Below are 26,158 nucleotides of genomic sequence, written 5' to 3' on the forward strand. Positions count from 1 at the left end.
CCCTCATTTAATAGATGAAAAAACAAGGGAGGCTTGAGGGCTGAAGTAGTTTGTGTAAGAGCTCAGCAGCAGAACAAAGATGAAAACAGGGCTCTACTTTCATCTCAGGGCCCTGCATCCTGGCCTCAATAAGATGCTGCAGATTACAGTGCTGTTTACAGAAGCAAGGTTTACCTATGCAAGTACATTTTTAGCCTTTCAATTCTGGGCTGACCTCTGAAGAGTGCTGGTTAATATTTAAAGAGTGAGTGAGAAAGAAAGAAAAGAAAGAAAGAAAGAAAGAAAGAAAGAAAGAAAGAAAGAAAGAAAAGGAAAGGAAAGGAAAGGAAAGGAAAGGAAAAGGAAAGGAAAGGAAAGGAAAGGAAAGAAAGGAAAAGGAAAGGAAAAGGAAAGAAAGGAAAGGAAAGGAAAGGAAAGGAAAGGAAGGAAAGGAAAGGAAAGGAAAGGAAAGGAAAGGAAAGGAAAGGAAAGGAAAGGAAAGGAAAGAAGGAAAGGAAAGGAAAGGGAAAGGAAAGGAAAGGAAAGGAAAGGTAAAGGAAAGGAAAGGAAAGGAAAGGAAAGGAAAGGAAAGGAAAGGAAAGGAAAGGAAAGAAAATAAGAAAGAAAGAGAATGAGAGAGACAGAAGCAGAGAGGGAGAGAAAGAGAGCAGGAGAGACAGAGAGAGAGAGAGAAAGAAAGGGAGAGAGGAAGAGAGAGGGGAAGAGATGGAGAAAGACAGAGGGAGAAAGAGAGGGAGAGAGGGGGAAAGAAAGAGAGAGGGAGAGAAGGAGAGGAGAGAGACAGAGGGAGAAAGAGGAGGAAGGGAGAGAGAAGAGAGAAACAGAGAAACAGAGAAAGGAGAGAGAGAGAGAGAAACAGAGGAGAGAGAAAGAGACAGAGGGAGGAAGAGAGAATGCATACATCTACATTTAAACATGAAAATTCTTCAGGATTGTTCCCCAGCTCCTGCTTGGATCCACTGGTAAAATGCATATTTTTTGAAAGTCTTTGTATGGAAAGGTTATTTATCATGAGGAGTTATTATATTATACCTCTCATAGCCTAGAAAAACTTTTAAATGGAAATAGCCTAATCACCCAAACAGATGGAGTCAGTACAGGCAGCATTATCATGAGTTGGGAACCCTCCCTGCAGAGTTTTCACAGTTCAGACACCCATTTCTTGGAGAAAGTCTTTGCCAATAGGCAGCATCAAACAGGAAATTACAATATCTTGGCGCTCCCCTTATGAGATGGCGAGGTGAGCACCATTTTATTGGCAGCCTGTTCTTCTCTGCATGTTCTTCAGCCCCTAGCTGAGTGCACGGGCCCCACCAGGACCTCAATAAAAACTGGATTAGTCTCTTGATTTGTGGCCATCCCACACTGAGAATCCTTTTTGCCAAATTGGGAGGAGTTCACTGAGTAAAGCTACAATCATATGCATTATTTCTGTATAACAAATATCAATTCAACAGATATCAATATATCTTTCAGGAAAAGGAGAGCAGAACTTACCCGATCCCAGTTGAAACAGAGGCCTAGGTTATCAAGCTGTTCTCTCATGTGTTTAATATTACTGTAAGGTAAAGTAAAGAAAGTTTAATTAAATAAATGTGTAAAAATTCCTTGTCAAATGGATAGTTCTCTAGGAGGGAGGGAGAGGAAGAATTCAAAGGGCAATAATAATAATAATAATAATAATAATAATAATAATATCAACAAATATTCATTTTTAAAAATAGGGGCAGCTAAGTGGCACAGTGGATTGAGCACTGGCCCTGGAGTCAAGAGTACCTGGGTTCAAATCCAGCTTCAGACACTTAATAATTATCTAGCTGTGTGGCCTTGGGCAAGCCACTTAACCCCATTGCTTTGCAAAAAAACACCTAAATACACACACAGACACACACACACACACACACACACACACACACACACATGATGTTGAATTTTTCAAACAGAAATTACCAGATTTTCATATACATCAACTCAAATGGTTATATATATGAAATGATACAAGTATTTTAACACAGATTTTCCCACACACATATATCTAAAACTACTTAGAAAAGGAAAGAATGACATTTTAAGGAAGGAATGTCATATGAACATGCAGGTATTCCACACATCTAAAAATTAATCTTTAGATAAATAATTTCAAAGGAAAAGCCACCCACACACACACCCACACACACCCACACATACACACACACACATACACACACACACACACACACTGCAGAATTAGAACCTAAGATTTCTGTTGATTTAGTTCTTATCTCAGCCCCTATCTGTCAGTAAGGTTGGTAAGATCCTTCCACAACAAAAGTCCTAAGAGACAAGGGAGTGCAAATATCATTACCTTCATCTTACAAAAAAGAAACCCAGGCTGAAACAGGACCTGTGAATTGCCACTTGGTTAGAGTCAGAATTTGAACTCAAGTCTCTGGATTCTAAATTTCCTATATTTTCCATACTGTTTATCTCATCTTGAGGACTAGTCTTCTAGTGGTTGAAGAGTAAGTTTTTAACATGAACTATAAGATAACAAAAGTAAACCACAAGATAAAAAAGTAGTGAGTCCCCATAAGAACAAAAACACTTACCTTTGTGTCCAACTTTGTGGATGCAGATGGTGCTCAATGGCTGCGTTTTCAGCAGGTAATCCAAATGCATCCCATCCCATTGGATTAATAACCTATCATCCAAGTGAAAAAACAATGTCCATTAAAAATGACTTAAGCGTGTATCTTCCTAGAGAAATAAATAATATAACCAGGGACCATCATGTCCTTTTCCTCACAGGGTTCTCTCAAACCACATTTAAGGCAAGTAAGTCAACTCCCAATTTGATGCAGTATACGACCACAAATTTTAAAAAATCAATATAGATCTTCACCTTACATCAATGTTTTCCTCCATCACAATCACCACTTCTACTAGTTAGCATTTATATAATAATATCTAGTATTTACAAGGTATTTTACAAATATTATGCCACTTTATCCTCACAACCACTGTGGGAGGGAGGTACTATGATGTATTCTCATTTTATAGATGAGGAAACTGAGGAAGAGATGATCACACATTGGTTGAATTTGAACTCAATTCTTGACTCCAGGGGTAACACTCTACCTGCTCTACACCTGAGCTGCCCTACTCTTACCATATCACATTAATATATTTTAATAGTTACAAAGTGATTTCTTCTCTATAACTCTGTAGAGTAGGTAAGTCAAGGACCCACTCGTGGTGATTCACTGGGGCACATGAGATAAGAAAGTGTTGTGAAGGTTTGAGAAATCTTACTGAAGGAACCGAAGATCTTAAAAGGCAGTGTAGTCATCACCGTTGCTTATTGTTGTTCAGTCATGTCCAACTCTTCATGGTCCCATAGACCAATACTGTCTGGGGTTTTCTTGGAAAAGATATTAGAGGGGCAGCTAGGTGACATAGTGGATAAAGCACTGGCCTTGGAGTCAGGAGGACCTGGGTTCAAATACGGTCTCAGACACTTAATAATTACCTAGCTGTGTGGCCTTGGGTAAGCCACTTAACCCCATTTGCCTTGCAAAAACCTTAAAAAAAGAAGATACTAGATTGGTTTGCCATTTCCTTCTCTGGTGGATTAAGGCAAACAGAGGTTTGTGATTTGTACAGGGTCATACAATTAGTAAGTGTTTGAAGCTGGATTGGAATTCAGATCTTCCTCCCTCCAGGTCCAGTGCTCTATTCACTAAGTTTTCTACACACCTCTTTATTATGGGTAACTGGAAGCAGAGATTTTAGAAGAAAAAAACAAATTTGAGATAATAGGCTCTTGGTCAGGGATGAAGGGTAGTGAAGAGCCAATAATACAACATGATGTTTCTTTTGTTTTTTGTTTTTTTTCCAAGGCAATGGGGACTTGCCCAAGGTCACATAGCTAGGTAATTATTAAGTGTCTGAGATTGGATTTGAACTCAGGTTCTCCTGACTACAGTGCTGGTGTTCTATCCACTGGGCCACCTAGCTGCCCTGACATAATATTTCTTTGTGGAGACTTACAAATCAAATAACAAAGAAAAGTGGGGGTTACATAATTATACACTAAACCAGATGTCATACAAAGAAAATACAAGAAGAGTAGCTGGAGCACCCTGAAATTCAAAGGAGAAAAAAATCCAAGAAAGCAGATAGCCATAAAACTCATGCCTCCAAATAATAACACACAACTCTATAACTTATGGATAACAGGTAAGGTGAACTACTCGCTCAACATTAAGAGGTGAATCACCGAATCACTAGAATTGATTGAGACTTATGGGATGAGACCTGTATCTTTCCAGTGACTCTGAAAAGCTATGAAAAGATAAGGTAAAAAAAGGAGGGGGGGGGGTCATTCTCTGCCTCATTTCTTAGTCTTAATATCTGAATGAATGTTGGCTCAGTATCTGAAAAATCTATCATATTTTTCTGGTAGACAAAATAAATTCAGGACTTAATGAAAAACCAGATCCAAAGAGTAATCATTAATGAGTTGACATCAACTTGAAAGTCAGTCTCCAGGGATCTATGTTCCACCTTGTACTACTATTTGATGCTTTTAACAATGACTCTGATAAAAATATAATAACAAAAAATGACATGCCTTTTGCTCATGATAGAAATCTAAAAGGAATGACTTAATAGATAACTGAATCAAGATCCAAAAAAATCTCAAAAGGTTATAATGTTGGGTTCAGTCATTGAGAATTCACTAAGGATCTGTTGCTGTTAGGTACTGTCCTTACTAGAGGTTTTCAAACCTTTCAGCTCTGCCTTAGTAAGGATTTTTATTCTGAGAAGGGCTGAACAAGATGGTCCTTCAGCTGACTTTCAACTATGAAGTTCTAAGATTTTTCCATGACAGAAAAGAGATTCAAGAGGTGAAGTGAATGTGGATAACGAGGCAGTCAGATGACGTCATGGATGTGGTACTGGTCAGATTTTAGTCATGTTCTACTTTACCAGCTAAGTGACCCAAGGCCAGTCCCTCGCCCCTCTGCCTCAATGGAAAATAAGGATAATAGAAAAGCACCTGCCTCCCAGGGGATGGTAAAAGGATTAAATGAGATACCACATACAAAGTGATCTTTTTATTGTTATTGTTATTAAGCCACAGATGGGACCTGAATTTGGAGCTTCCATATCTAGCACTTAGGATTTATGCTAAACTGCTCGCACTAGTGTATGAATTCCCATTATAAGACCATGTAAGAGGAAAAATAAAAAGAATGAATCAAAGATTCTTGATGAAAACCTAGAGAGAATGCTTAAAAAGGTGATTTTTTTTAGAAAATTTTAAATGAATCCATCTAAATTAAAATTATGAGGCAAGTTAATTCATTGAACTGACCTTCAATTATAAGTTTTCAATGCATCGGAAAAAAAAAAAAAGATGGAACTGATGGGTTTCCCTAGAGCTACACAGAGAATTACCGGCCCACGGTGACATCAGTCTTGGTGTTCTATATACTTTGTGGACCCTGCCAATCTACCAATCACTATTTATTAAGTCTATTATGTACCAAGTATCATGTAGGGATTCAAGGACAAAAGTACAACAATCTTTAAAAAGTTTACTTTCTAAAAAAGGAGAAAGGAAAGTAGGCATTGAAATAGAAATAGATGTTATCTACATAATACATTTAAAGATATGTATAGAAGATAGTTTGAGAGGAGAGTGCTATTAATAACTGGAGGTAGGATATTGTCAGGGGAGGTTTTACCTGGAACAAGAGGTTTTTTTTTTTTTAAATTCACTATAATTGGTTCCTTTATAATTTTAGTATTTATTTTAAGATTTTAAAGCATCATTCTGAGGAGTCCAATGGTTCAAACATGAAACAAACATGGTTAAGAGTTAGAGGGATTGGGGCGGCTAGGTGGCGTAGTGGATAAAGCAAGGCCCTGGAGTCAGGAGTACCTGGGTTCAAATCCACTCTCAGACACTTAATAATTACCTAGCTGTGTGGCCTTGGGCAAGCCACTTAACCCATTGCCTTGCAAAAACCTAAAAAAAAAAATTAAAAAAAAGAATTAAAGGGATACTCAGGTTTGAGGATCATACAGTCTTTAAAATAAGCCCTCTAGAGCAGGTGAATCAGAAAGCTACAGTTTTTCCTTCTCTGAATCTATTCTCCATAATCAAAATCAAACTGCTTTCAAAAGCTTCCTCTCCACCCTCTCTTCCTGGCTCCTCTCTTTTCCTCCAGCAATCTTTGTTATGTAACGAACTCCTATTACCTGTCTTTCTTCACACACAAACCCAGACCTGCTGGGGCTAAGTTATAAATTTAGACCTCAGTCATAAAAGAAAAGGCTTGAAAAGTATTGTTCTACATCATAACTTTTGGAAAGAAAAAAAAATCAAGGCAAATAATAAATATTCCCTTGCTTTCAGAAAATAAAAATTCCAGTTAACAAGCCAGTAACATTTTCGATATGCCTCAAGTATGCAAAATATCCCATCCCACTGTGTTTAGACCACAATCTGTAGTCCAGTTATTTAAAATGTGCAAAAACTACCCCTTTCTTGATTTCAGGGATTAAAGCCATTTAATTATCTATAGTGAATGATTTCTAGCATCTAAGAGGAACTATGCTAGATCCCCCAAGAGAATCTTAGAGACCTTCAAACCAACCAAAGCCAATCCCTCATTTCTGAGATGAGGAAACTGATTATCTGAATGGACCAAATGATTTGTCAAGTTCAAACAGCAAGTTGATGGCAAAACCGGGGAACGAAAGTGATGTAAGAAACACTAGCATGGCCCCACTGAGCTATAATGATCCAACAAACCTTAGCTGAATTTCACTAACAAGCAGTTCACTCAATCCAATTTAAATGAAGGATATGAGTATAATAATGGCTTGTGAAGAGAATGGCAGCACGACATCCACCCAAGACCAGATGCTCATTCTTTTCTTCCCAGGTTTTGAAGATGTGCAGTTTTTAAAAGCCAATTCAGTACTGCTCACTAACACTGATTTCAGTGTAAGCATTGAACCATTTAACTGATAAATGAAAGAAAAACCAGAGGTCACTGTTTCTCTCCTAATCCAGTTTGTTCCTTGGGCTGGAGAGGCAGGATAACATCTGGAAGCGTGAGCTCCAGTTAACAGGAAGAGGAAATCTTGTGATGGTATCTTCTGCTGTTTTTCATGACACAGAAAATGGCTTTTTGGGAGAATGAGAGTGGATAAAGAAACCAAGTTTTACCTATGGTCCACCAAGTCAGCACTCAAATAACTTAAAAGATTTTCCTTACAGCAAAAGATGTAATGATTGAAGGATCATATGTGGGGAAAGGACCAGGATGATTGGCAAAAGATCTTTGGAGAAGAACATCATGATCCCTTGGGGGGCAGGTGGGAGTTGGGAGTTGGGGGGGGGGAATCCAAATTTGGAAGAAATGAACAGGGAGTCTTCTCATCAGAAGCAGCCTTGGACCATGTTTTCATCACACAAAGAAACTAAGAAAAATGGCAAATACACAATCCTATAAGAGGTTATGTTTCAGATTTACTTAATGGCATAGATGGGTCTGAAAGGTACCAAAGTAGTTCCTGAATCGTGAAGCAGTGGGAGAGGGAAAACAGGAAGAAAAGCATTTCTAATGGAAATTGATTTTTTTTTTCAACAAATAATAAGAGGACCCTTTCCAAAATATCTGCTTGATGCACAGGATTTAAACATATAATGCTGATTTAAAGGAAAATTACTTAAAGTATTTGGGTATGTCTCCAAGTAGAATTAACTAAATGCAAATTAGGAAAAAAATAAACTTTTAGCAGTGTTCATCATTAACTTTCACTTAGGAGGGGAAAAAGGAAAGGAAATATAGAGAAAAACATCCCCCACAATGGGAAGCTGTTTGAATTTATACAGACTGTAGATTTTTAACTTGAGGAGTTGGGACAGCCTAGCTAATAAGCACTCTATAAATGCTATAGCATTTTATCTTAGGGTGAGTTAAAAGGACTTATCTTAGAGGTCACTTAGTCTAATGCCCTCCTTCCTTTTTCACAGATGAAAAAACTGAAGCTTGATTAGCCTAAAATCATATAAGTCATAATGGCTAGGATTCAAGCCCAGATCCAACATCTTCAAATCCTGTGCTGTGCTCTATTCTATCCAAAGCCCCTACATCCAATGTTCAAACAGCTGGCTACACATTGCTTCCTCATTCTTGGTCGTCCCAAAAAAAAACCAAGCTCTCATGGGGGGATAGGACCACCTGTTGCCCATTGTGGGGAACTCTCTATCCTCCATGATGATGATGATGATGATGATGATGTCTACTAATTCCTTATACTCTTTTCCAGGTAAACAGAAAATATTCCTTTAGCTCTTCAACCCATTTGTGAGTTTAATGATGACTCTGGTTATGGCTGCTAAGCATCCAAAAAGATGCAATTCTTTCAAGAAAAAGGAATATTTCAAGTTTAAAAGTTAAGTGAGAGAATCAGTGAAATCCACCTTTTAGAATTTCCACAAAATTTCCACAAAAATTCTTTCTCATCCTCCTCTAATTTAATTTGTTTTTACCTTAGAATGCCAGTCCTTGGAAAAAATGCTTTAACCATTTCTTCTTATACTTATCATTTATTAAGCACATACCATAAGTCAGTTCAATTAAATTGCCTTTTTTGTTTTAATTACTGATATGACAACAAGATAAATCTTATTTTACCTTGTGAATATATATTTCAGGTCTATTATGAATTTGAGAAGTTTTTACAAGTAACCCAAGGTGACATTCAGCTTCCCTAGCAGTAGAGGTGGGAGGTGATCCAAATCCTTAGAGAAAATCCTGAAGGAGGCTACTGCACAATGGTTATGACCTGTTAGACTCGGTAAAATGAGGAGGTATGATTCTGTGATTCCTCTGCTCACTTTCAGATTTCAACCATGTTCTTGGAAGCATGGAGAAGAAACAAAAGCAACTGCCTTTATCAGCTTACCCCATAGAGAAGGCTAAGAAGTGAACAAACAACACACTTCCAAAAGAACCACCCTAACATCTTTTACGTGGGAGGTGACAGGACCCTTTCTCCCACATGGCGACTCTCTCCACTGTGGTTGATCAGCATTCTCATCCAACCTCAGCAAAGGAGAAAATATAAGAAGCTTTTGATTTTTGAGAAAATATTAAGAACTCAACATAAATGGCTTCTAGTAGAAATCTAGATAATACTTGTGGGTTGGTTAATGATATCTTCTTTTTTTTTAGACTAGATTTTTAATCTTTTTCTTGAGCATCATAATCAAGATATAAAATGCTACTTTACTCTTACAAAAATAGACCTGAAAAAAAAATTAGACTTTATTTACTTTGTATTGCTGCTGTGTATTTGTTAAATGACCCCCTCTAGAAGCTATCAGAGCTAATGTTAATGGAAGTAGAATATGAACAGATGTGTCAGCATTGCACTTCTTAAAAAAACCCCATCTACTTCTCTACAGAATTTCAATATTTGCTGTTTAAAAACCCCATTTCCTAAAGGGGGTATCCATCTCCAGTGGGTCTGACTGAATGAGTGGGTTCACTCATAATACTTGATTGAGCATACTCCTTTCCTCTCAGGAAGCCTGGACCACCATAATCTCAATGCTGGTCATTCTGGAAAACTCTGGATGACCTCTTCTATTTCAGTGAAGCTGAATGTCACCACATGATATTACATCAGGTTTTTATAGAAGTAATTAGTGATGTTAAGTGGAGTGTGCCTGTGCCTGCATTTTCTTCATATGGTTCAGGAATCAAACAGAAAATGTAAAGCTTCAATAATTTGAAGGAATGAAAACTCTTTACATTGAGTTTTGTGCTATATGAATGAGTTTTAGACCAACATTTCAGACCCTATACCAAGATAAGGTCAAAATGGGAACGTGATTTAAACATAAAAAGTGATATCATAAACCAATTAGAAGCAAAAGGAATAGTTTATCTGTCAGATCCATGGAGAAGGGAGGAGTTTATGACAAAACAAAAAATAGCAAATACTATAAAATACAAACTGGATAAGTAATTTAATTACATTAAATTAAATGTTTTTTGCACAAATAGAAACCAACATAACCAAAATTAGAAGAGATGCAGAAAAGCTGGGAAACAATTTTTACAGTTAGTGTTTCTGATAAAGAACTCATGTATAAAATATATAGAGAACGGAGTCAAGTTTATAATAATACAAGTCTTTCCCCAATTGATAAAGGATCAAAGGATATGAACAGGCAGTTTTCATATGAAAACTGAAAATTTTAATTTTTACATGAAAAATAAAGGTTATCTATATCTATCTATCTATCTATCTATCTATCTATCTATCTATCTATCTATCTATAATCCTTTGAAAAATGCTAGGGGCAGCTAGATGGTGCATTGGATAAAACATCAGCCCTGAAGTCAGGAGGACATCAGTTCAAATCTGGCCTTAGACACTTAATAATCACCTAGCTGTGTGACCTTGGGCAAGTCACTTAACCCCATTGCTTTGCAAAAAGCCCATCAAAAATGCTCTAAATCATTACTAATCAGAGAAATGTAAATTAAAACAACTCTGTTGTATCTATTAGATTGTCTAATATGACAAAAAAGGAAAATGTTGGAGGAGATGCAGGAAAACTGGACACTTACAATGTACTGTTGGTGGGGTTGTGAACTGATCCAACCATTCTGGAGAATTTGGAAGGATGAAGTATGTTACTTATCTCTGACAGAGAAGATAAATTCTAAGTGAAGACTAAGAAATATATATATTTTTTGAACATAGCCAATGAAAGAATTTGTTTGGTTGGACTTTGTTTATCTGTCACAAGGAAATTGTTATTCTTTTCTTTTTTCATTGGGGTAAGAAGGTGAAAGGGAAAAAAAAAAGTTTTTTTGTTAATTAAAAAAAAATGTTTAAAATCAATTGTAAACTACAGTCTTTCCTAAAGTTTGGCAGTCTTTAAAATTCTGCATACCCTTTGATCAAGAAGTACCACTGTATCCTAAAGGTGTGTATCCTAAAGAGCTCATAAAATGGGGAAAAGATCCAAAAGTACAAAAATATTTATAGCAGTTCTTTTTGTAGTGACAAAGAATTAGAAAGTGAGGAGATGTCCATCAATTAGGAAATGCCTAAAGAAATTGTGGTAGATTAATGTGATGGAGTTCTACTGTTGTGAAAAAACTCAAGAGCAGGTGGATTTCAGAAAAATTTAGAAAGACTTACATGAACTGATGATGAGTGAACAGAATACTGTACACATTAACAGCAGCATGAGATGATCAACTATGACAGATTTCGCTCTAAAAGACCTGGAATGGAAAATTCCATCCACATCCAGAGGAAAAACTAAGGAGTCTACAATATAAAATACCAGGGAATCTTTTTGCCAAGGCAGACTCAGAAACTTTTTGAAAACAATTATAAAACACTTCTCACGCAAATTAAATCAGATTTAAATAACTGGGCAAACATCAACTGCTCATGGATAGTTAGAGCTAATGTAATAAAATTGACAATTCTACCAAAACTAAACTACCTGTTTAGTGCCATACCAATCAAAATTCTAAAAAATTAATGAGTTAGAAAAAGTTGTAAATAAATTCATATGGAGAAATAAAAAGTCAAGAATTTCCAGGGATTTAATGAAAAAAAGTACAAAAGAAGGAGGCTTAGCCCTACCTGATCTAAAATTATATTATAAAGCATCAGTCATCAAAACTGTTTGGTATTGGCAAATAAATAGAGTGGTGGACCAGTGGAATAGACTAGATGCAATAGCAGGAAATGATTATAGTAATCTGCTGTTTGATAAATCCAAAGAGTGCAGCTATTGGGATAAAAACTCTCTCTTTGATAAAAACTGCTGGGAAAATTGGAAGTTAGTATGGAAGAAACTTAGATTAGAACAATACCTCACACCCTATACCAAGATAAGATCCAAATGGATACAGGATTTAGACATAGAAAACAATACTATAAGCAAATTAGAAGATTAAGAACTAGTTTACCTGTCAGATCTATGGAAAGGGGAGCAGTTTATAACTAAGGAAGAGATGGAGAACATCACTAAAAAACAAACTAAATGATTTCGATTACATTAAATCAAAAAGCTTTTGAACAGACAAAACCACTGTAACCAAGATCAAAAGAAATGTAGTAAACTGGGAAACAATCTTTACAACTAATGTTTCTGACAAAGGACTCATTTCTAAAATATACAGAGAATGAGTCATATTAAAAAAAAAGCCATTCCCCAATTGACAAATGGTCAAGGGATACGCAAAGACAATTTACAGATGAGATCAAAGCAATCCTTAGTCATATGAAAAATTGCTTTAAATCATTACTTATTAGAGAAATGCAAATTAAAGCTTCTCTGAGGTACCATCTCACACCTCTCAGACTGGTCAATATGACCAGAAAGGATAATGATCATTGTTGGAAAGGTTGTGGGAAATCTGAGGCACTATTACATTGTTGGTGGAGCTGTGAACTCATCCAGCCTTTCTGGAGAGCAATTTGGAACTATGCCCAAGGGCAACAAAAATGTGCATACACTTTGATCCAGTAATACCACTACTGGGTCTAAACCCTGAAGAGATGATGAAAAAGGGTAAAAACATCACTTGTACAAAAATATTCATAGCAGCCCTGTTTGTGGTAGCAAAGAATTGGAAATTAAGTAAATATCCTTGAATTGGGGAATGGTTTAGCAAACTGTGGTATATATTTCAGGGAAGCCTGGAGGGATTTTGCATGAACTGATGCTGAGTAAGATGAGCAGAACCAGAAAAACACTGTACACCCTAACAGCAATATGGGGGCTATGATCAACCTTGATGGACTTGCTCATTCCATCAGTGCAACAATCAGGGACAATTTTGGGCTGCCTGCAATGGAGAATACCATCTGTATCCAGAGAAACAACTGTGGAGTTGGACCAAGGACTATTACCTTAAATTTAGAAAAAAAAAACACCTGATATCTTATTGTCTGATCTTGCTATCTCTTATGTTTTATGTTTCTTCCTTAAGGATATGATTTCTCTCTCATCACACTCAATTTGGATCAATGTATACCATGGAAATAATGTAAAGACTGGCAAATTGCCTTCTGTGGGGGGGGGGGGGGGGGGGGGAGAGAAGTAAGATTAGGGTAAAAATTGTAAAACTCAAAATAAATAAAATCTTTAATAAAAAAAAGAAAAAACTAAGGATTCTAAATGCAGACCACTTTTTTAAAACTCAGTTATGTATTTTTTCATTTTTTTGTCTTTTAGTTCTGATTCTTTTTTCACAACATGACTTATATGGAAATATGTTAAATGTGATAGTACATGCATAAATATCATATTACTCACTTTTATGGGGAGGTAAGAGAGGAAGGCAGAAAAATGTAGGACTCAAAATCTTACAAAAAAATCAATGTTGAAAACTATCTTTGCATGTAATTAGAAAAAATAAAAGAAAAATAATAAAAAAGAAAAAAGAATGAGTTTCTAATTCTTTTAGCATAATATATATTCAAGCTGTGGTCTCCTTTAGGAGTATATGAAATTGTAAGGCACAAGAATTATATAAATACAATGTCAGAAATAATGATAAACCTAAAGAACTGAAGAGATATTTATTGCTTGTGGATTAATAGAACAAAAATGACAATACTACCTAAATTAATTTACCTATTCAATATAATGCCAATCAAACTGCCAAAGAATTGTTTTAGAGAACTGGGAAAAACAAAACGAAATTTATACTGAGACAAAAAAAGGCAAGAATATCAAGGGAGGCGCGACTAGGTGGTGCAGTGGATAGAGTACTGGCCCTGGAATCAGGAGTACCTGAGTTCAAATCTGGCCTCAGACACATAATAATTACCTAGCTGTGTGGCCTTGAGCAAGTCACTTAACCCCATTGCCTTGCAAAAAAACCTAAAAAAACAAAAAAAAAGAATATCAAGGGAAATGAAGGAAAAAATAGTAAGGACACAGAGGGGCTAATAGCAAGAGATTTTAAACTATATTTAATAAACACTAACAATTTGGTCCTGGTTTAAAAATAGAGGATTGGTCGGTAGAACATACTAGGCATACTAGCAGTAATAACATACTAGCAGTAAACAAAACTAATAGCCTTGTGTCTATAAACATAGAGGACCCAGTCACTAACACAAGAACTTAGCTATTTGACAAAAGCTGTTGGGAAAATAGGATAGCAGTATGAAAGAAATTAGATTTAGATCAACACCCCATACCTTATATAAAGGTAAGTTCTAAATGGATATGTAAGTTATATAAGATATAAAAGTGCACATTATAAACAAAGTTGAAGATTACCTATCAGATTTATGGATAGAAGAAATGTTCATGATCAGTTAAGAAAATAGATCATTTTGATTATACATTACACAATTGTATACAAACAAATTCAATAAAGGTAAAAGACAAATGATCATCTGAAGAAAAAATCTTTGTAGTAATTTTTTCTAATAGAAATTTCATTTCTAAGATTATGCATAAGGAACTGATTCAAATTTATAAGAATAAAAGTTATTTCTCAATTGATATATAGTCTCAGAATATAAGTAGGCTGTTCTCAAAAAAAAAAGAAATCTAGGTTATCCCTAACTCTATTAAAGAATGCTCCAAATGAATAACAATTAGAGAAATGCAAATTAAAGCAGTTTTGAAGGTCTTCCTCATACCCACAAGATTTGCAAAGATAAAAAAAAAGATAAAGAAATGTTGGATGGGTTGTGGGAAAAGAGGTACATTGGTGCTTTAGTGGTAGAACGATGAATGGATCCAATCATTCTGAAAAACTATTTGGAATTATATATATCTATATATCTATATATCTATATATCTATATATATAGATAGATAGATAGATAGATATAACAGATTACTAAAGGATACATGCATGCCCTTTCATCCAGCTATACCAATATCAGTCCTCTAGCTAAAGTGAACAAAGAAAGAGGAAAATGTGAACAAAACTGTTTGTGGTAGTTCTTTTATGTGGTGGCTAAAAGCTAGAAACTAAGTAGAAACCATCAGTTGGAGAATGGCTAAAAAAAATGTGAAGAACAATCATTGTGCTGTAAGAAATGAGGAAAAGATGATTTTAGACTTGGAAAAACTTGTATGAATTGATGCTAAGAGAGAGAGAAAAACCAGCAGAAAAATGTATACTTTACCAGTAACACTAAAAACAGACAACTCTGAAAGCCTAAGAACTCTCTCCGATACAGTGACCAACCATGACTCAAGAACCCTAAGGATAAAGTATGTTACTTATCTCTGACGGAGGAGATGAATTGAAAGTGAAGACCAAGACACATATTTTTTGAACATAGTGAAAGAATTTGTTCGGCTAGATTTTGTCTATCTATTACAAACTTGTTATTCTTTTCTTTTTCCATTGGGGTAAGGAGGTGAAAGGGAGAAAAACAGCTTTCTGTTAATTAAAAAAAATAAAACTTAATTTTAAAAAAATCAATTGTAAGGCAGTTATGTTTATAAAGCCCATAAAGACAATTTTTATACAACTGTGCATTTCTGTTTTGTTCTTGTCATCCCAAGGTAATTTATTGATTTTCTCTGTTCTTCTCCACTTTCCCACTAACACTGATCCTAATTCTTTACAGCAGAGCTAACTGGGAAAGAGACAAGAGCACAGTGAGCTGGGTGAGTTAAATTAGATCTCCAGGGCCACTATAAATTTTTCCAAGAATTAAAGAATGATTAAGTAAAGACCTAGAGCAATTAAGCCATAAACTTCAAAATAAACATATCTAATTAAGTCTATTTATGTGTTCTAAACAAGGAATGGTTAGATGGCACAATGAATAGAATACTAGGTCTGAAGTCAGGAATTTTCATGAATTCAAATCTGGTTCAGACGCTAGCTAACAAGTCAGTTAACCCTGCTTGTCTCAGTTTCCTCATCTGTAAAATGAACTGGAGAAGGAAATGGCAAATCACTCCAGTATCTTTGTCAAGAAAATCCCAAATGGGGTAACAAAGAGTCAGACACAACAACAACTCAACAAGTGTGTTTCAAATTATATTTACCATCCAAAAAAAAAAGGAAATCATTAAAACAAAAAACTAAAAAACAAGAAAGAAGCAAATATTGAAATTCTGATCTTAGTATGAAATCCTAATTTAAAAGAAACTTCTTTCATATATCTGTGTCAGTCTCCAGGGCAGACTTACTGGTAGAGTTACCATAGTGATGAATATAACATGTGGCATTAAAACACTAATACCTTTGCTTTGAGAAAGAGACAGACAGACAGAGAGTTATGAAATTTGAGAACAGTCTCATTGAAAACAAAACAAAAACTCCAAAAAAACAAAACCACCAGAAAAAGATTCACCAAAAATCTGATACCTGAACAGGCATTTCCTTAAATACCACAAGTTATGTTACATATGAAAAAAAAAAAGAGAAAGACAATAAATCTCAGATGAGCAGATGTTTTAAAGACAAGAAAACCAGAGGTGGATGAATTGCCCATCGGCAGCAAGTGGAGAGGTAGTAAGGCTGGGATTCAAAATCTATTTGTTCTGGCTTTAAATCCAAAGTTCTTTTCATTAAAAACAAAAGAAAACAAACAATTGCTTCAGATGACAAAAGGTTCTTTAAATATAATCAAAATTAATGGTCTATGGCAAGGAAATCAGCTGAGATCTGACAGGTCTCTTCAATTACCCATGCCTCACTGAATCTGTACCAAAGTCTCACCCTCGATTACTCCTATTATTCTTACTTATCCTATTATTATTATTATTATTATTATTATTATTATTATTATTATTATTACTACTCCCTTTTCACTCTGTAGCAGTGTAGCTGAACACCACTAAAGCAAGTGACGGGCCCTGCCTTTATGTCACTGGTGGAGGCACTGGTGACTGGATGGTCAGCAGAATCCTGGAAAAGGTCTGATGGAGATGAACTGGAGAGGAAACTAGAGGTTGTAAGAAGCAGAGATGAGGGAGTGTGTTCCAGACCTGGTGACGGGAGGTGAAGGGTCATGACTTTCTTTTTTCCTGATTGACTGGGACTATTACCCATAGCAGTTCTAAACCTCTTCTCTCAAGCCTCCCCCAACAACCCCTTTGCACCCCTCTCAGTTTTCAGGGAGGATATTGCTTTCAACTTTAGGGAGAAACTCAGGGCTGCCTATGAATTCCTTCTTCCCCCTTGTCCTCACCCTCCCATAAATCCTCAATGTATATCTACATGCTGAAGGTCTTGCCCTAGATCTTTTAATTCAATTCAGCCCAAATCAGCAAATATTTATGAGGTGAATACTACATACTGGGTGGGGCAGCTAAAAGGTGCAGTGGATCTATAACCATAGTACTGGGCCTAGAGCCAGGAAGACTCATCTTCCAGAGTTCAAATCTGGTGTGTCAGACTAGTTGTGTGGTCCGGGGCAAGTCTCTTCACTCTGTTTGCCTCATCAGTAAAAATGAGCTAGAGAAGAAAGTGGTGAATCACTCTCCAATATCTCTGCCAAGAGAACCCTAAATGGGGTCACAAAGAGGGAGATACAGTTGAAATGGCTCAACAACAACACATTCCAAGTGCTAGGCTTTGTCATGAAGGCTTTTCTATGCACATGTGAGGAAAGAAAGAATACTGACAACTAGGAGGAAGGTTTTGAATATGAAGCAGCACCATGAATGAGTCCTGATGGAAGGTAGGGATTCTATTTTACTTCTTCCAGCCGCTACATGACCAGCCCCCCTTCCTTTCAAGTCACCCAATTCTTGTTTTACTCTCCTTTACAGCACTTCTTGCACATAGGTCTTCACTGTTAGTATAAATCAGCTGGTTATGGCCACCATATATATTTTTGTCTCTTTGGACATCATGGCATTTGCAGACACAGTCCATCACATTAAGAACTAATAATGTTAAAAAGGTGGACTTCTGTATTGGAGCAGCTTAGGACAGATGAAAGCACTGCATAATTTCCAAATGGAAATGAGTCTGCTCTGTTCTGGGACCCTATCTCATCTTTCTTCTCACTCTTGGTGACCTTATCAATCCCTAGAGACTTATTATCATTTCCATGCAGAGAACTCATAGATGATATGCCCAGGCTCATTCTCTCCTCTGAGCTCCAAGCCTGTGTCCCCCAGCTGCCTATTGTGGATTGTAACATGAATGTACCAGAGACATCACAAACGCAATGTTTCCCAATAGAACTCATTATCTTTCTCCCCAAACTTTACAATGTCTGTCAAATGTCTCAGATTCACAACCTTGAAGTTATCCTCCTCTTCTCCCTCTCCCTTATTTCTCTTATCCAATTAGTCATCAAATCTTGCTATTCTGACTCTATGACATCTCCCACATCTGACCTCCTCTATGCTCTCAGAAAACTGCCCCTCCCTCTTATTGCCTCCTAAATAGTCTAGGGTGGTGGCACCTAACCTATCTTCCCAGGTTCTTTGCTTCCTTTCCCTGACTGCAATTCAGCTAAACCAGACTTTTCTCTATTCCTCAAACTACTACTGTCTATGTCTTGGAACTAGCTGTCCATCAGTCTTAGAATGCACTCCCTGTTCATTAACACGCCAAAGAGTTGACCCCTCTTTTACTTGACAATGCACCACCTTCTTTTTTTGAATTATAAAGATTATATTTATTTTGAGTTTTACAATTTTTACACTAATCTTACTTCCCTCCACCCACTCCCCACAGAAGGCAATTTGTCAATCTTTATATTGTTTCCATGGTATATATTGATTCAAATTGAGTGTGATGAGAGAGAAATCATATCCTTAAGGAAGAAACATAAAACATAAGAGATAGCAAGATCAGACAATAAGATATCAGTTTTTTCCCTAAATTAGTTGGTCTTTGTTCAAACTCCACAGTTCCTTCTCTGGATTCAGATGGTATTCTCCATTGCAGAGAGCCCCAAATTGTCCCTGATTGTTGCACTGATGGAATGAGCGAGTCCATCAAGATTGACCATTGCCCCCATGTTGCTGTTAGGGTGTACAGTGTTTTCCTGGTTCTGCTCATCTCATTCAGCATCAGTTCATGCAAATCCCTCCAGGCTTCCCTGAATTCCCATCCCTCCTGGTTTCTAATAGAACAATAGTGTTCCATGACATACATATACCACAGTTTGCTAAGTCATTCCCCAATTGAAGGACATTTACTTGATTTCCAATTCTTGCTACCACAAAGAAGGCTGCTATGAATATTTTTGTACAAGTGATGCTTTTACCCTTTTCCATCATCTCTTCAGGGTATGGACCCAGTAGTGGTATTGCTGGATCAAAGTGTATGCACATTTTTGTTGCCCTTTGGGCACAGTTCCAAATTGCTCTCCAGAAAGGTTGGATGAGTTCACGGCTCCACCAACAATGTAATAGTGTCCCAGATTTCCCACTTCCCTTCCAACAATGATCATTGCCCTTTCTGGTCACACTGGCCAGTCTGAGAGGTGTGAGGTGGTACCTCAGAGAAGCTTTAATTTGCATTTCTCTAATAAGTAATGATTTAGAGCAATTTTTTCATATGACTATGGATTGCTTTGATCTCCTCATCTGTAAATTGCCTTTGCATATTCTTTGACCATTTGTCAATTGGGGAATGGCTTTTTATTTTTTAATTTGACTCAGTTCTCTGTATATTTTATTTTATTTATTTATTTTTAGGTTTTTGCAAGGCAAATGGGGTTAAGTGGCTTGCCCAAGGCCACACAGCTAGGTAATTATCAAGTGTTTGAGATTGGATTTGAACCCAGGTACTCCTGACTCCAGGGCCAGTGCTTTATCCATTGTGCCACCTAGCTACCCCCTCTGTATATTTTAGAAATGAATCCTTTGTCAGAAACATTAGTTGTAAAGACTGTTTCCCAGTTTACTACATTTTTTTTTGATCTTGGTTATAGTGATTTTGTCTGAATGCACCACATTCTACAGCAGGCATCCTTCATCTGTGTTCTGCTGACCTCATAAATAGAAAAAAAAATTACATCCTTTTTCAGAATAATTAGCTTCCTTTATGATTCTATCTATTTTATTTTTGTGCTTTTTAAATTGTTATTCTGAGAAGGGGCCCATCAGCTTAAACAGATTGCTGTTTAAGTACTGAAGGGTAGATGAGGAGGAGGGTGGTGGCAATGACAGGGGTTAAGAAACACTATTCTGCATAAAGCCTTTCCTGATTCATCTCATCCTCAATGACCAATGCCCTCCTTCCCTAATGACATTTGCAGTGATTTTCATTCTCTTATTGATCGACATTGATTCTTTATGTAAGTACTTCTAGATCTGTATTGGTTGAGGGTGTTTCTTTTCTGGGAATTCTGATATCAATGTCCTGATCCCTGTCTGTATTTTCATATGTGCATACATGTCTATGTATATACTAGGCACATCATACAGGCATGCACAAACACATGTGTCTGTGTTTAGGTGCATGTATGTAAATATCTATGCATGCAGCTTGTGCATTTGCATCTTATTTGTCTTCCATTCTCAATAAGATCCAAAGATGTCACAAGGGAGATGTCCTGATTAGCTCATGAACTGGATTTTAGTGATTGAGAGCTACACGAGTCAGCCTCAAAGTCCAGAGGCAGGGTCAATGTGAAGACAACCAGTGAGAGCCCAGGAAGCACCGGGTGACTTTGGACTTTCTAAAGTCAGGTCTTTCCCAGGCCCCAATTTGCATGTATCCATGTGCGCACACACACGTAGTCTAGTTGTATAATTATTTAATACATTTATACTATGTCTGTATACACATGCATGTATACAGACACATGTGACACATGCAAAAGCACACACGTGTGAATGCAGGCACAAATACACCTACACACACTTGGTAATTCATGTAAACTCCTTGGGAGTAGGAACTATTTCACTCTTTTTATTTACATCTCCAGCACTTGGCATAGAGTAGGTTTATAGGCTTGCTTAACTGTTTTACTGACCTTACAAAGTTGTTCTATCACATGAAACAGTATAAATGAAATGTTTTGAGAACTTTGGAACACTATATAAAAGCCATCCATTGCATTCCTGTTGTCACATCCATGTTTTTTAGTCATTTTGTCCTTCAATCTACCTCTTTGGACTTATCTATTAAATCACAGACTGAATATCCCATTCAGAGTTGCTAACACTGACAAAATTAAAGACCTTGTATGTATTCAAACATCCACTAAAAAATAAAATGATAAACAAAGTAAGATCTTGTAGTCGGTTTACCTTTCAGTCAATTGTGCAACTCTGAAGATGGTGATCTGCTGTAGAATAATTGTTTGCAAAAACCTCTCTAATCCTTTGTCAGATCCTAATCATTTCAAAGGTGCCCTTGATGTGTTCAGATTATTATAAAGCTCTTTTCAATGCTTGTTTGTTGCTGTAATTTTGAAGTAATCTCTTCCAGTTTAATGCTTTATTCTCTTTCAGATAATTTGAGAAACAATCTATTGGTGCTTTTTAAATAATGTGACTTCTAGCACAGATATTTTGAATAATTTAGTTAGACTTATCCAAAGGCTCTTCCATCTCTTTCAATGCCAAAGAAAGAAGAGCTGCCTTTGGGGTCGGTGGGTTCCCTGCACCGAGGACTCCAGACAAAGAAAAATGAACATGTTTTTTGGTCATGTTGTGGAATGGTTTCTTGATGAGCATGGGTTAAATCAGATGGCCTCCAGGGTGATTTCCAGCTTTGAGATTTTGTGATGTCCACTTCTTCATATCACACATTAAGAGGATAGAAGTCCTTGTGTGATAGTTCTACTCACAATGATGAAGAAAAAAGATTTTTGGAGAAACAAGAATGGATAAATTTCATTTTTCACCTAGATTCATTTTAAAATGCTCTTAGAATGACCTGGCTCAATTGGTTCTCATGCCAAATTCTGAATAAATTTAATTTTCCCACTCTTCCTCTTCAATGTTTCATGAAACTTGTAGTTTCCAATCTTCCATTTTTCAAAATAGTGATTATAAGTGTTTATATTCTAAATCTTGGCTGTCATGTCTCTACACTTGGCAAGATCAATTGCCGACCAAGGCAATTTCTGGGCTATTCTAACCTACTTGTTGTTGCAGTTGCTTTTCATTTGTTAAGTACTTAGGAATCACATTTTTTTAATGAATAATTTTAACATGTTGGTTAAGGTTGTGTAATCATATAATCTTTTCATCTTTATCCTGTCTTTTACCTGTTGCTGTTTAAGATCTTTATTCTAAGAATTCAAGATCATGACTATAGAGAGATGTTGATTTTGAAATGATTCTCATGTTGGTAAATTGTAATTTCCTATCAATCAATCCAAAGCTACTAATTAAGATCTTCCTAAATATCAGGCTTCATACCAAGCAATGGGGATCAAAGAGAAGAGTAATATTGTTCTTGCCCTTGAAGACCTTATATTCTACTGAGGAGATCTACATTTAGGATAGAGATCTATTAAGATAGAGTGAATTTCTTTTCTGTGATTTTGCAATATCCAGCATCTTATGACTCGCTTATGGAGGAAAGTGTTCCTACTTTCAGTTTACAGTCCTCTGATGTCTCTCATTTCTTAATCCTGAACTAAACTTGTTGACATATTTTTTCTATCCTCCTATATGCCCCCTTGGCTGATTTCCTCAAGTATTAAAGAAGATATTCAACTAATTTAGAGAATTTTTTTAGGTTAATGTCATTACTTGCTCATGCTCTATGATATTGTTATACAGGTCATGTTCAAAAGTATATGCTGGGGGTGCAGCTAGGTGGTGCAGTGAATAAAGCACCTGCCCTGGAGTCAAGAGACCTGAGTTCAAATCAGACCTCAAACACATAATAATTGCCTAGCTGTGTGACCTTGGGCAAATCACTTAACTCCATTGCCTTAGATAAATAAAAATTTTAAAAAACTATATAGTGGGAACAGCTAGGTGGTGCAGTGGATAGAGCACCAGCCCTGGGTCAGGAGGACCTGAGTTCAAATCTGGCCTCAGAACCTTAATATTTACTTAGTTGTGTGACCTTGATTAAGTCCCTTAACCTCATTGTCTTGCAAAAAAAAATACATAGTGGTCTATCTGCTTATATTCATCATAAATAACTCTAAGGCAAGGCAAGATGGTTATAAAAAAAATTTATTTGGTAAAGCAAAACTATTCCCCAAGTCTTTCCTCTGCCAAGATGTCTTCTATGCACATGTTAAGTCATGTAAGATTCCTTATTAACTGCCTCAGTGAAGAGAACTAATATTGCACGACAATCTTCTGATTATTACTCTTAAGCAAGGCAAAAAATTGACAGGTGCTTGCCTAAGAATCAAAGCTGGGGGTAATCCAAAATACAACTGAGACATGATTTGAACGACTTGATTATTTTCTTAATGAGTCCTCTGTCCACTGACTTTGATCATCACATTAGCTAATACTTATTTGATATTTTCAAAAGGAAGAAAATTCAGGAGTGGAGAAATGATAGAATTATCAGATGGCTTCTGAGCTCCCTGGAGGCATCATCTAGGTTTGACCGCAATTTCCCCTTTATATTTACCATGGCTTACCATGGAAGGCACTATTAAATCAGGTAGGACACAAAAGAACAGCAAATTTAATTAGAATTTGCTTTATTTGTTTGATTCTGGCCTAATTTTTCAACATTTCCCTGAAAGAGATCTGACCATTAGCACTCTGTTGAATACTGTTCTTTTTTGTTTTTTATATATCCACTGAAAAGAATAGCAAACTATCTCAATTTGTGAAAGGTACTTACTCATTTTTCTTCTGGTTTTTGGATGAAGCCAAAAAGAAAAAGTATCCTTAGCTTCCAAGCTCCTCAAACTACTTAATAAAAAGTTTTTTTTTAAAAAAAGGAAAAACAAGGCAAAGGATCCAAGTTTCTTATTATCTAATAATCTTGTCAAAATTAATGAAAATTCTGTGGTATATTTCAAGGGATGCTACAGAATGCTGGTGGAAGTAATAATGAATCTCAGCACGCAAGAACCTCCTTGCTCCTTTGTATCATATACCTAGCTGACCCCAACCCTTCTCATTACAGCCTCCTAGAAAATGTACCTGAGGCAGAGAGGTTAATTCTGAGCATTGTATTTTAAGGACAGTGAAACTGAGACAATCATGTTAAAGAGAGTGAACTGCATCATCCTAATAGATTACATCTGTATATCTTATACAACTTTTGACTAAAAGGAATGGTAATGTTTAACCTTAGAATGAGACAACCCATGGAGTAGTGACTGTCCTCAAATATTTGAAGGGCCGTAAAAGGAATGCAAAAGAAGAGTATCGATGGGAGAGTTACCAAGATGTGAACTCTGGCTTGACAGAAGGAAACATTTGCTAATGGTTAAGGTTTTCCAAAAGGGAAATGGATTTCCCAAGGAGACACTGAATTACCATCACTAGGGATCTTCACATGAAGCCTGGATTACATTCTGGGGAATTTGTAAACAAGATTCCCTTTTAGGCTTGTATCAGATGGTCCCTATTCTCACTTTCAACTCTGAGAATCTATGATTCGGTCATACAATTATTTTTGCAAAAACAACAATTTCTCTAGGCATTCTGTCATTTTTACAGATACCTAAAATGTCACTGAAAGACAACTCCACTTTGGAAAGAAAAGAATATTGTACCATGGGAAGTAAAAGGTCAAAAATGATTAACTAGCAATTTGTCCTTGGGCCTTCTGGAGATCTATGTTCAGGTTGGATCTGGGTGAGAAAATGACAGCTCAGTCAAAAGGGCCCTGAGTTACCCACAATGACAATGTTCAAATAAGAAGCACTTCCAGCAAGAGTGAATGTGGGGGCAGCTAGGTTGTGCAGTGGATAGAGCACAGCCCTGGAGTCAGGAGTACCTGAGTTCAAATCCAGCCTCAGACACTTAATAACTACCTAGCTATGTGGCCTTGGGCAAGCCACTTAACCCCATTGCCTAGCAAAAACCTTAAAAAAACAAAAGAGTGAATGTGGGCATCTTGGATGGAGTAGATGTAAGATTGTGATACATAATCCTATGGCATATTCAACTTGAATCAAATGTTATATTAAAAAAAGTAGATATCTGGTTGTAGATCATAAATAATATATTCCCCATCCCTATATCTGCAGAGCTTATAACTTACAAACCAACATACTTGCTCATCATCTACTCTTGCCTTTCCTAATCTTCATGAAAAAATTAGGAAACAATTCAGGACAATATGACTAAATGCTAAATTAAGAGATTTCAACTCTAAGTAACAAGTTCAAAGATTAATGTGAACTGGAAATGGAAGGACATCTTCACAGTGAAGATAAGATTGCTTTGCCCAGACAAAGAGGAGGGAGAGCCCATTTTTTGGAGGAGGAGATAGTCATGGGAAAAGTCTGCAGACAGACTCTTCAGAATCTGAACAAAGAAATCTTGGACATCTACAAGTAGATGTAGATCATTCACACTTCTGACAGATGGTCAGTTAGGCTCAGAGAGAATTATTTCTAGTATTGGGAAACTACCTCTTATTAATCATTCAGTAAATGGTTAGTGAATGCATACTATGGGCCAAGCCCTGGGCTAAGTGCTGGGGACTATTCCCTTTTCTGATTCTCTAATTGTTCTTCCATAGATAAGCCAGCCAGCCTCCCTGCATGAAGTCCTTCCCACCGCAAAACCACCAATCTAGTATTTATGAGGTGTCTAATTTGTGCCAGATGAGCTGTGGCTGGAGATAGGAATCAAAGAATGAGATAATTCCTACAAGAAAGGAGCTTATGCTCCAATGGGGTAGGGAGGAGAAGGGGGGGGGAAGAATGGGGGGGGGGGTGACTAGTTATACATACACCTAAATAAAGAGATCATAAATATACACTGAAAAAAGTGCAAGTGTATAGACAGTAGCAAGAGTATAGATAGTAGTAGTATTCTGGAGCACTAAGGTCACATAGGCAACTGAGAACCAACAGAGACTTTAGAGATGGAGACAACTTAGTAAGTCTTCAAAATTTCCAGCTCTTCCATATCTTGAGGTATTTTACTGTCTAAGAAAGTAAAAGAAAAAAGGATGTTCCAACCCCTGCAGGTTTATTTCCAAGTTGGCTCCCTTTTTATATTGGGCATCTACAATTGCAAACACAATCTCCCATACACCAAA

At 36.6% G+C, this 26,158-nt stretch overlaps 1 long non-coding RNA gene across 2 annotated transcripts in view; it reads right to left on the minus strand.

Annotated features, from left to right (window-relative positions):
* Positions 1-1,253: 1,253 nt before the first annotated feature.
* The window catches only part of LOC141494547 (uncharacterized), a 43,087-nt gene continuing 18,182 nt past the window's right edge, over positions 1,254-26,158 (minus strand). The window contains exons 5-6 of one of the 2 annotated variants that reach the window (XR_012470476.1): positions 2,589-2,680; positions 1,254-1,558 (exon numbers count right to left, since the gene is read on the minus strand). This is a non-coding gene — a long non-coding RNA (uncharacterized LOC141494547). The remainder of the gene's footprint in view (positions 1,559-2,588; positions 2,681-26,158) is intronic. The other variant, XR_012470475.1, reaches the window with a different exon arrangement.

Source organism: Macrotis lagotis, chromosome 7 (assembly GCF_037893015.1).
Source record: "Macrotis lagotis isolate mMagLag1 chromosome 7, bilby.v1.9.chrom.fasta, whole genome shotgun sequence".
Taxonomy (NCBI): Eukaryota; Metazoa; Chordata; class Mammalia; order Peramelemorphia; family Peramelidae; genus Macrotis; species Macrotis lagotis.